The sequence below is a fragment of the Convolutriloba macropyga genome, chromosome 10, assembly GCF_964194025.1.
Source record: "Convolutriloba macropyga chromosome 10, txConMacr16.3, whole genome shotgun sequence".
NCBI classification, from domain to species: Eukaryota; Metazoa; Xenacoelomorpha; order Acoela; family Convolutidae; genus Convolutriloba; species Convolutriloba macropyga.
In genome coordinates this window covers 30,738,698-30,751,408 of record NC_134477.1, presented here as the reverse complement: position 1 = coordinate 30,751,408, position 12,711 = coordinate 30,738,698, and positions in this window count along the sequence as shown.

The window sequence follows — 12,711 nt, the reverse complement described above, 5'->3', positions numbered from 1 at the left end:
TGTGTTGCACAATTTGAGGAGAACTTGTTTGATCAGTTTCAGTAAATTATTTTACAATCAATCTGAAATAATTAAGGTTTTGAAGTACAAACGTGAAGCGGCGTACCCAGTCACTAATAAGTCAAAATGACCGTATGTTTCAAGGCCAATTTCTCAAAAACGACTGAAAGAAATTACACCAAATTTACAGGAATTAAAGTACGGCTTATGGTGAGTTCAAATCAACAAACAGATCCAAAATCGGTTGGCACTACGACGAGTTATTAGCGAAACTAAGTGCGGAACCAAAGTCCAAAATTGACCCAAAACGACTGACGTTTAGCTAAAATACACATTAATTTCTCAATAACGCCTGAACAAAATTACACGAAATTTAGGGGAGTTAAAGTACGGCTCATGGTGAGTTCAAATCAGCAAACAGATCCAAAATCGGTTCACTCTACGAGGAGATATTTCAAAATTAAGGTACCGTACCAATGACCAATATGGGACCTGGTCCGACCACAGTTCGCTAAATAAATCATTAAAATTTCTGAATAATGAAAAATAAAAACATATACACATACTCTCCACTAACACACGGATCTGAAACACTAAAAATTGTAGTCTAAATCAAGATATAACAAGTTAAATATCGTACTCAAGGTAGTGCTTCTCTCCTCAGGAGCTAAAACTGGGGTCAAATTTCCTGGCCAATTTCTCGAAAACGGCTGAACAAAAACAAACGCCCTTAGTACCAATTGTAGCACTGCTTGAGACACGCGTCATATTAAAAAATGAGCCCAATCGGTGCACTCTTCAAGGAGTTATAGCAAAAAATAGGTACCGTTCCAAATGACCATAGAGGAGAGATGCACCACCTTCAGAGCTAAAATTGAACATCTAAACATCATAAACCGCTATATAAAGTATACATATTCAGAATCTACATTAGACGGGCTATTCAGAACACTAATTTTGTAACCTGAAGTAACAAAATTCAAAGCTTCAAAACTGGTGCCGGATGGTGTCAACCGCTTCTGGTGCTAAAATCGACGGCAAGTTTACTGGCCAATTTCTCTAAAACGGCCGAACCAAAACAAACCCCCTTAGTACAGTTGGTAGCACTGCTTGATATACGCATCATATTAAAAAATGAGCACAATCGGTACATTCTTCAAAGAGTTATAGCAAATATAAGGTACCGTACCAAATGCCTAGAAAAGCGAGGTGACCGCTCTGCAGAGTGAAAATTGACCCCCTAAACTACATAAAATACTATAAAAAATATATATGGGGATACTCCCCACTAACTGAGGATTCTGAAACACTAACACTTGTTGGGTAAATCGCGTGTTTTGTTGTACCGAAATTTGGGTCACCCAAAATAGCCCGAAAATTCGACCTATTTCAACTTTGAACATTAATAACTTTTTGATTAGGCCGATTTGGGAAACCAACCAAACACTGCAAGCAAGAGGGGTTCAGTGCTAACAAAATGCGACCACTCCCGTTTGATTTGGTCCAGTACTTTAGAAGATATTAACAAAATACTGTTCTGTACCCCATTTTTTGGGCTAAAATCGAAGCCCAAGATCTCCGGAACCGACGTAAAAACAACGTGAAACAGTGTTCCCGGCGTATTAGTGGGTGTAATTCTGGTCCACTTCCACGTTCTAGGTCACGGCAAACCTTCATGGTGAGGTGGGAAAAAAATTTCCCACCTCACCATGAAGGTTATGAAGTTTTGTATGTTTTGACATAAAACAACATCCACAGAAATTTGATGAAATCGTGAAAAAAGAAAAATTGTTGATTTAATCCCATTGTTTGATACAAATAGCTTCGACAACCTAAATAGTGTCTAGAAAAGACAAAACGCACGCCGAAAAACTTGTTCAATTGCGCAAAACACCACTTCAGCCATAAAATTTGAGAAGAGATTTGTTTTTCCGCATTCATCATTGAATAACAGTTTTAAAGAAAATTTTCAGGACTGTGACTAGCCATTCTAGAAACAAACGTCTCAAAAGCAACAAATTAAGCCATTAATCACTCGTTTTGGTCAAAAAATGAATGAGAAAATTGAAAAAGTACAAAACATTAAGTTCCTTTTTCAACGTGATAAAACAATTTCCTTCCTCCAATTTCTTCATTAGGCCGACTTGAGAAACCAAGAAACACTGCAATCAAGGGGTGTTTAGGACCAACAAAATGCGACAATGCCCGTCTAATTTGGTTCAGCAGTTTGGGAGGAATCGGCAAACGCATGAAGCGTACCCCCGCATTTTGGTCTAATGGGCGACACCAACTTCTCAAACAATTAACCAGAATGGCTGAAAATGGTGCCACGTTGACAATACTGAACGCAATTTGAGTCCAGTCAGTAGTTATGAACATCCAAGACCTCTACTGTGGAGTGGGAAAAATCCCACCACGCTCTAAAGGCCAGGGTGTTTTGTGTGATTTGACAAAAGAGAACTCTAACAAGAATCCAATGATTTCGCAAAAAAATGAAAAATTGTTGAATTCCCAAAAATTAAGGATTCGAAAAGCTTCATCGACCCAAGAAAAGACTAAATGACAGAATTTGTAAGCAACAATAACCCAAATCAGAAGAGAAACTACATCAGTAATAAAAACATTTAGAACATCATTATTTTTTTAAAAATAAAAAATTTTTTAAAATTACAGCTTGAAAACGTTCTGAGCAGAACATTTCAGACGACAATTAAAGACTGCAGACCTTTACAAAGCTCACAATCAAAAAAAGGAGACTATGACCGGCCAAATTGACGGAGTAGTTCAGGAAAAATAGTCGGAAACAAAAAGCGTGCCCCCGAAAATATAATTTTTATTTCAATTTTTTCAAATTTAAACATTATTAACTTTTTGATTAGGCCGATTTGAGAAACCAACTGTACACAGCAAGCACAAATAGTTTAGTGTTAACAAATTGCGACTATTGCCGTACAATTTGCTGCAGTGTTTTGGAGAAATCATTGATGAGATGAATCGTACTCCAATTTTTTGGCTATTGGGAGAGCCCAATTTCACGCAAATTCTTGCAAAACGGATAGAAATGGTGCTACGTAGACAAACCTGAACGCAATTCAAGACCACTCAGTAGTTACTGAACAACCAAAACCTCTACCGCGAAGTGGGAAAAAATTTCCACCTCGCGCTAAAGGCCAGGATGTTTTGAGTGTTTTGATAAAAAAAGAACTCAAACAATAATTTCATGATTTCGAAAAGAATGGAAAAAGAATGAATTCCCAAAAACAAAGGTTTTGAGAAACTTCAAGGACCATAGCAACGCCTAAATAAAACAATTTGCAAGCAACAATAAACCAATTAGAAGCAAAACTACATCAGTACTGAAAAACATTTAAAACATGATTTTTTTTTAATTTTTGAAATTTACAGCTTAATAACGTTCTGAGCAGGACATTTTAGGCAACAATTAAATGCTGCAGACCTTTGCAATGCTTACAATCAACAAAAAGCTACTATGACCTGCCAAATTGGCAGAGTAGTTCAGGAAAAATCGTCAGAAACATTAAGCTGCGCCAAAAATATAGTTTTTACTTCATTTTTTCAAATTTAAACACCAATAAATTATTGATTAGGCTAATTTGAGAAATCAACTAAAAACTGCATGCAATGAAAGTTTACGATCAACAAAACGCGACAGTGCCCGTACATTTGGTACAGTAGTTTTGGAGAAATCGTCAAACACATGAAGCGTACCGCAATTTTTGGGCTAATGGGAGACATCCATTTCTGGCAAAACGACCAAAAACATTGCCACGTGGACAATTTTGAACCCAATTCAAGTCCACTGAGTGGGTATTGAACAACAAAGACCTCCACTGCGAAATTGGAAAAAAATTCCCACATCGCCCTAGAGACCGGATTGTTTTGTTTGATTTGACAAAAACAACTCGAACAAGAATTATTAGAAGCACCTTAAAACCGAAACGACAACTTTTTGACACAATTTTTTTCTTGCTATGTGATGATTTAGGGATTGGTTGAATGAACTAATATATCGTTTTGTACAATTAGTTTGTTGTGGTACATTGTGAAAAATCAGTAATAAAAAAAATCCGACTGTTGTTTACTCTTTGTACTTGAAAAGAAACATTACTTGCATAAGATCAAAAACGGAGCTGATGTTTGATTTATTAGAAATTTGAAGTCAATTTTTTTAGATGATGACTAAACTATAAATCCAATGAAAGAAGAACAAAAAAATGGAACTTCAAAAACACACCAACATTTTTTAGAATGAAAAAACTTCAAGGACATTAACACCAATAGCTATCAACTGAAGGCATCACAAACGTTTATTAAAATCTCAATAGGAAGATATATAGACCGCACCATAAATAATCGGAAATTTTTACGACAACAAAAACATGCTAAAGTACCGATAGGATCAGTAACAAAAAAATTCCAAAAAATGTTTGTTTCTCTAAAAATAATTATTTTTAAAAAAAATGAGAAAGAGATTGAAAGTGTTTTTGTCTTAAATTAGATAAATTGAACTTTAAAAAGACTGATTTGATTGCCTCGAGTTGTCTCTAGTTATTTGTCCGAAATTTAATTTTGAATTCAAAATCTTGCAAGAAACTTGCAAGATTCTTGCAAGATTTCACATTCAAAAGGCGTGTTCAAAAAAAGTCAATTAAGTTCAGTTTTGCTGATCAAAAAAACTGATATCAGTCATTTCATTTGGGTTTCATTTAGTTTCAGCCACCAATTACACACCAATAAATTTTCCAGAATTCAAAAACTTGCAAGATTCTTGCAAGATTCTTGCAAGTTTTTGAATCCGAGCTAATTTTTTTTTTCATTGAATTCGGTTTTGTAATTTGTTTAATAAACAAAAGTTTGCTTCAAAGATGTTTCCTAAAACATTTGTACCCCGATTTATTTTTTTGCCTTGATTGATATCTTGCAAGATTCTTGCAAGAATCTTGAAAGTTTTGAATCATCTTGCAAGATTCTTGCAAGATTTGAATCCGCTCATCACTAGGGTAATAATAGGAAATTTGTCTTTTTAATCTCTAAAACTCTTTTATAATATATTTGCTCAGTCAATTCGATTTCGTATTAAATTGACAAAAATGTAATAAACGTTACAAACGAGCGTCAATCATTCATCTGGAAATTCTGACACAGATCAGAGAGTGAAGGCAAGACTGCAATAAAAAAAGTTAAAGAACTAAGAATTCATATCACAGTGCTGGATACTGGAAGTTCAAATACACCCGCCTGCGACTATTTTCCTTGTATCCGCAGTTTTTAGTGCAATGCTTTTGTCATCTAAGTGAAAGCCAGAGAAAAAATTAGCTAAAACCATTTTTAAGTCGTCTTGATTTTCGAGAAAAATCAGGCAGAATGTTTTGCAGAATGGGTCGTGCCAAACAATTGCAAAAATCTCTGTAATTTTTTTACTGTATCATGTTCTGCAATAAAGAAAAATTTTCATGAAAAATACAGTAAAAAAGAGAGCAAAATGATCAGCTGAATTTTAGTGGAATTTTAACATAGATAACTCCTCAAAATGTACTGAAATTGAAAAAAATCCAATCGAGCTAATTTTCGATACTTTTTTTCAGTGTCGCCTAATAGATCGCCTAAAATTGACTGAACATAAAACGAAGTAGAACATAATTTCTGCCTTACTATAATGGGTAGAAAATATGAGCGTTTATAACACATTTTCTTAAAATTACATTTACGCTATTTTTGATCTGTTTGATCTGATGAAGTTGCTTCAAAATTACGAGATATTTATTTTATGTTTATATGAGGACGTAACAAAGACATAATAACCTCTTTACCCGATATTCTCGCTCAAAAAATTTGGAAACATCTCACTGACTATATTTAATGAATGATCTCCAGTTTTTTTTTCATTTTAAGAGCTTTCTATTATCTGCTCGCAGAAATTGATACTTAGTTGAGCATACTTTTTTAAAGAGAAAAAAATTCTAAACCGCCAGCATCGTATTGACAAATGTTCGGGGGTGGATCCATTATTGTTTCGACACACACATTCTCTTCTCGACAGAACTCAATTCCAAATGTAGCGACTGACGCAAACCGAGATTCGTGGAAAAATGCTTCTTGAGGGTATCCATGGAATAGAAATTCTCCTCCTTTGAAAATCCAACCAAAACCAGTAAAACCAAGAAAACTTCTTCCGAGTTGGAGAACGTCAAGTCTTTCCTCGCATATTGAGATGTTGATACCAGGGTACTCAATCAACAGCGACTCGGAGATCAGTTTGGAGGTAGTCAATAACAGGTATGTTACTGGGTATATCAAAGCCTATCCTAGACGAACTGGGACAATATTTGGCTAAGATCTTGCAAGATTCTTGCAAATAACAATTATCAGCTAAGAGACAAGAACGGTCATCTGCAGGGATTTTTAAAAAAATCTTAGCAGATAAATGTCTCAAAACATTTGATCAAAAATTCAAATACTTTGATAGAACTTATGGTTTCTACAAATTTCAACAGTTCTGCTTTTGCATTTCATTAAAACACTTAATTTCTTTACATTTTGTGTCAAAAAGTTTTGCATTTCCCAATTTGTAGATAAAAAGCCGTAAAGAACTTGCAGAACTTTTTCTACCGTTCAATGTGAGATTTTGAGCCAAAACAATCATAATAGGATTCTGTTCTCAAAAGTGACGGCGCATAAATTTTGTTTTATGTTTTCGAAACCCTCGAAAACCCCTTCAGATACTATATTAAGTTATTTAAAATAACTTAACTAATTTTGTTGTTTAATTTCGACAAAGAAATACTAATCAATCAATTGTTTTGAAAAAAAAACGTGAAAAGCTAGAAGACTAAAGATTAGATTTAGACAATGCTATTGTTAACTTCTGCTCAGTTAACACACATCAGTTTTTTTCCATTTGAACGGCAACCACAAAACTTCAAATTAAATCTGCAAAATCAGTATTTTTCGACTAAATTTTTTCAAAATGCACTTTGTTACAATTTTTGCTGTTTGTTTCATTGTGTCTACACAACTGAGGTTTTTCTCCTACTTTGCCAGAGTAGTTTGATTTCGAGATTCATTGAGAGAGATGCTTTTATGACAAAGAAATACTGATCAATCAATTGTTTTGAACAAAACGTTAAAAGCTAGACTGAAAATTAGATTTAGACAATGCTTTTGTTAAAGTCTGCTCAGTTAACACACTCTTATACTCGATTACTATTGTGTAGTTCAATCGAGTCGCGAATACTTATTAAATTGGGGCAATTACGTCGCGTCTGCCAATTATCTTTAGGCTATCTGAATTCTCAACCCTTGAATCGGGTATTCGCGGTGTGAATGGCTCACTACCAATTGAGCAGGCGTATTTGAAAAGCTATTTACTAATGTTGAGTTAGAACCAATTTATAGTGATGCAAATTGGAGAATGACAAAGGAAATTAATAAATTGAAACTAAAAAGGAAATAACTTTATTTCACGAGTTAATCACGAAACAGGAAACGCTTGACAAAATTTTTACAGTGTGAACAGACAGTTTCCTGTCTGAAGTATGGACCAACTTTAAAGTGGGGTAAAGTTATGATGAAATAAAATAACTAAATAAATTAAAGCACCTGCCCTTCAAATGGAAAACATGAATTAATTACGGTGATGGATATTCTGAGGGTAATATTCATCCCGTATGACATTTCCCCCTGTTGTAGAAAAATAGGTAGATAAAATCAGAAATTTAGCACCTACTCACAAGTTATATACATAATAGAATATTAAATAATAAACTAAACATAGAGTTCAAATAGTTTTTGGGTTTTAATCTGAATCAGATTGTGCCTGGGTCTCAGCTTGTAAGACCGTCATCTCTCTCAGTAGGTTCGTTGGTTTTCCGTGGCGACAATTCCCCAATAAGTTTTGTGTCCAATACGGGAATATCAGCCGAATATCCCTCCGTGTTCTGTATGTTCTCAACAATTGATGTTGTAGACTTTTTCTGTTTCATTGAAGTTCTTTTGTTTCTCCTCACCGATGACGTATCTGAGTCCGATGTATCGCTCACAGTAATTGGTTTTTTTTTTCTTTGCGCTCCTTACGCAATATCGCTGTTGGCTGTTGTTGTGAAGCCACTTGCGACGCGGATGGTACAGCTTTACAGAGGTTGTTCGGCGGCGCTGCGAGTGGCACGGGTGGACTAAAGTGAAGGATTTTGGGTTAAATCCGGTCTGTTTGTAAATACATCATCATGCTTTGCGTTTCGTTTGGGAATCCTCATTTTAGTGCACGTGCAACATTACTCTACGCTGATATGCAAGATCTACCCGATGAGATAACACGAATATCATCTGCTTGTCGTTTATTTCGCTTAATTTACTTTCTTTCTAAGTTTTTTTCGGACGAGATCTTTTCTATGGTTTGTTCAAGCGTTTTCTCGTAAAATTTCTTTAGCCTACGTTCAATGTATTGGCGCATCTCCGTATCTCGCTCGTTTTTCGTTCCGAATTTCGCAATGTCGGATCTCTGTGTTGGAACATAAGGCCGTGTCTGCCCTCTGCTCTTCTGTCAGATAGGATCTGCCCGGAATCGTATCTTATTTATTATTATAATTTTTATAATTATAATAATTTTAATTATTATAATCTTTATTATAATTTAAATTTTTATTATTCGATTTAGTGGTGATGTTTGAAATTGGTGTGTTGCATTTTCTACCAAAATGTGCCTCGAAAGGAGTATTATCTATTGTTTTTTGTTTTGATATTCTTAATCGTTGTATAAATGCGTGTAGTGATTGTTCTGATATAAAAATTTTTTATTTAAATGTGTTTTCAAACATGATAGTTGCCGTTTAATTGTTTGAATAAGACGTTCTACTAGTCCTATTGCTCTATGATCAATTGCACGTGCATATATAGGTGTAATAATTTTTTCTGTACAGAATGTTTCAAACTTTTTCCCCGTACGACATCTAGCTTGATCTAATCTTATAGTTCTGGGTACCCTGTGATTATATATGTAGTTATTTAGAAATTTAATTACATTTTTACCAGGAGCGTTATTTACTATTTCTGCTGTAGGGTATTTTGAATATCTATCTACGTTTGTTATAAAATGCTGTTCTATGCCTTTTTCGTTAATTATTGGCCCACCGAAATCTATTTGAATTTCGTCATTTGGTTCAATACTTTGTGGTAAAGGTGACCATTTGCAGTGCGAAATCAACAATTTTAAGTTCTCACCAATTTCCGTGCAGCCTTTGCACTCACTCGCTTTTGCAAGTATATCGCGATGGATATATGGCCACCAAACATTTTGTGGTAGCAACGGCATAGCAAAGCTACCTGGGTGCGTTGAGTGAATGTCTTCTAATACTGCGTCCTCAATTGCATAAGGTATCGGAATCCGTTCATCATGACAAATGCACCCATGTTTCACACTAGGGTTCCGCCAGTTGGAAAAGATGTATGGGCTGATTTCTTTCAACCTGTCCGGATCGTCTCTTAGCACACAGTCACGGACTTCTTTCAAAATTGCGTCTTTCCCAGTAAGTATTGCTAGTAGCTTCTTACTAAAGACTTTATTGAGGGTATCCGTGAAGCGCAAGTCGTCTGCTGCATTGATTACACTTCCAGAGGGATTGTTTCCGTTTTGGAGGAAGTATTTGTTGCCGGCGTTGAAGGTGTAGTGTCTGAGAAGGTGACTCGGGCCTTCGTCGGGGTAGCTTTATTGGTTTTGCTCGTGGCATTTTAGCGATTAAGTTGACGGAATTGTTCTGATGGGAATATATTCTGAGTGGGATTTGGGCAAAAAGCGATTTTTTTCTGTGGGCAGTATTTATACTCAGAAATTTTTACTTTCGCGCTTAAATTGTCATATTTGTGTTGATTACTTGATTTAATACCAATAATGGGCATTATTGGCTATAATTGTTCAGAGTGTTCACATTCTTTATTGTCTGACTTTTGCACTGCTTTTGCAGCAATTTTTTTAATGGAATGTGAATTATTTGCTGTGATATTGTTTGCTACAATTTGTGGTTTTGGATTGTTAGAAGGCATTTGCGATGCAAATAGTGTACTTAAATACGGATTAACTGTTGAATTTGAAAGTGTTAACTGCGACCCGAATGTTAATAATTTTCCACAATTTAGTGATTTTGATGCAACTGGTTTAGTATTAAATTGCAAATTATTATTTAATGGTGTAGCATTTGCGGTGCAATCAACTGATTTGAATGATAAGAGGGTGAATGTAACTTTAATATGCTACTAAATTTTTGCATAGTGTTCTGTTTATTTCTAATTAGATGTGTCATTGAATCACGAATTTTATATATTGTTGCTACTAGGAAATGTTCGTCCTATGTGGAAACTTTTTTAGCTTTTGCGAATGGGTTTCTGGATATGTAATCCACCAGGCCCATTTTTGCTCCCGCCATGTGTTCAATTGTGAAATTCTATGGAAGCAATCAGTCAATCCATCTAGAGAGCCGACTACTGTAAGATTTATTTGATCTGTGTTCTTTTAATATGGATAGTAGTGCACGGTGATCTGTTATGACAGTGAAGTTTTTTCCATACCGATAATATATAAAATAGTCAATCGACCAAACTAATCCCAATAATTCTAATTCGTTAACACTGTAGTGTTCTTCTTTTGAGTTTAGAAATTGCGACGCGAATGCTATAGGTTTCCAACCGTCGGAGGTATTTCGTTCAAGTGATGCTCCCAACTCTGAGCGCGAAGCGTCACATTTAACTCTAATGTCTAGTTTCGGATTATAAGGACTGTTTTCAATGCTTGCAGCATTTTTATCCTTTATCAAAATAAAGTGTTTGGTATATTCATTTGTCCGATTGAATTTTGTAGATTTTTTAAGAAGTGGTCCAAGTGGGTGACAGATTTGTACTAGGTGTGGTATGAATTTGCCAATGTAATGGGAAAAGATTGCAAACGTTTTAATGTTGATGGTGGTGGTATTGCTAATAATGCTGCAGTTTTCCTTTCAAGTGGTGATGTGCCAGTTTGGGTAAATTTATACCCCAACCATTCAATTTCTATTTTTAAAATGGCCTTTTTAAAGATTAATACTCAGGTTATTGTCGCCTAACTTTTTTAGACACTTTGTGACGTAGGCTAGATGATCAGCTTCAGGACCTATGCTAACAATTATGATGTCGTATAAAAAACAATAGGTATTTTGTAGGCCTATTAGTGTATAGTCCATTGCCTTTTGGAATTCTGCCGGCATGTCAGTGAGACTGTAGAATCCTGTTTTTTTAATCTATAAGTGCCAGTAGATTCTACACAAATAAAATTAAAATTACAGTGTTTGCAGTTTCTTTGTGTAATTGTAGTTGAATACAAGCACATTTGAGATCTAATGTTGAAAAATATGCTTGTTGGCCGTTTTGGGTATTTGTGAGGTGTTGTGAGATTGTATCTATTAACTTGTCAATGATGGGAATTTGATACTTCGTTTTGTGTATGGCTTTATTTAACAAGTTAGAGTCTAATGCTAATTTTATAGATTGATCTTTTTTTCTGTAATTAGGATTGGTTAAATGAAGTTTTCGTCTGAACAGCTAGATAGCTTTTTGATATGACCTTCATTCTGTAAAAATTCTAACTCCTTCATGACCCTAGATTGGAGAATAATGGGAACGCGTCGGCATTTTTGGTGCTTTGCTGTAAACTTTTGATGAAATTTGGATTTCGCTTTATGTGTCTTTCAAAGGCCAATTCTTGAAACTAGATGAGAAAATTGTGCTGCAATTGTATCTCTAATCTTACCTGTAGAATTATTAATATTATTAACACATTTACGGTTTCCGGATGTTGCTGGACAATTGCGAAGCCAAGACTAGCAAAAAGATCTCTTCCGATGTTGATTTTATGTCTGTCTTCCACGATTGTTAGTTGGGCTTCTTTGCAAGTCTAGTTATTGTATGTCACCATAGTTGCGAGATGTCCGAGCATTTTGATTGGTTCGTTCGAAAAAGTTTTTAAGTCCCTGTTTTCCTTTGTAGTGATCCATTTTGAAGATGGTGTAGTTCGTAGTATTCTGTTTGCTAGCGTCTTTGTGATCAGACTAACTACACATCCAGAATCAATCATTGTGTTTGCTTGTACTTCCGCAAACTGTATTTTAGCATTTAAAGGTTCCAGTTGATTTGCCGAATCACAAGAGATGGCCACCACGTAGTTATCGGAGTTGCTATCATTGTTGGAGTCATAGACTTGATCGTATAGCTGTTGATAGCTAGTCATGTAATTAACGGATTGTTCATCATCGCTTTTTTCAGCGGTTCTGTCAATTTGATTGACATTTGTTTGTGGAGATGTAGATGTCCTTGTGAACTTTTCAAACTTCTGCATTTCTGATTATTCGGTTTAGAGGTCAGATTATACCACAATTATTGCACTTTTTTCCATTCGCGGGGCAAATTTAACGGTGGTTGTGGCTCAATCGTTGGCCACAATTGGTCCAAACACTCGTGTACTGGTAGTTTTGATGTACAGATGGGCAACGAGTGAAGTCCTTGAGAGCTAGTTGGTAGTTCGCGTTGTGATTGCGGGTTTCGAAATTGTTAACGGCATTGACTGAGTTGGTGGTTAGAGTCAAATTTTTATTTACCTTTTGTGGATTTTGTGCCCCCATTTCCATTTGAATTGCTATCTTGAGTGTTTTAGTAGTTTCAGCAGTCTCGATT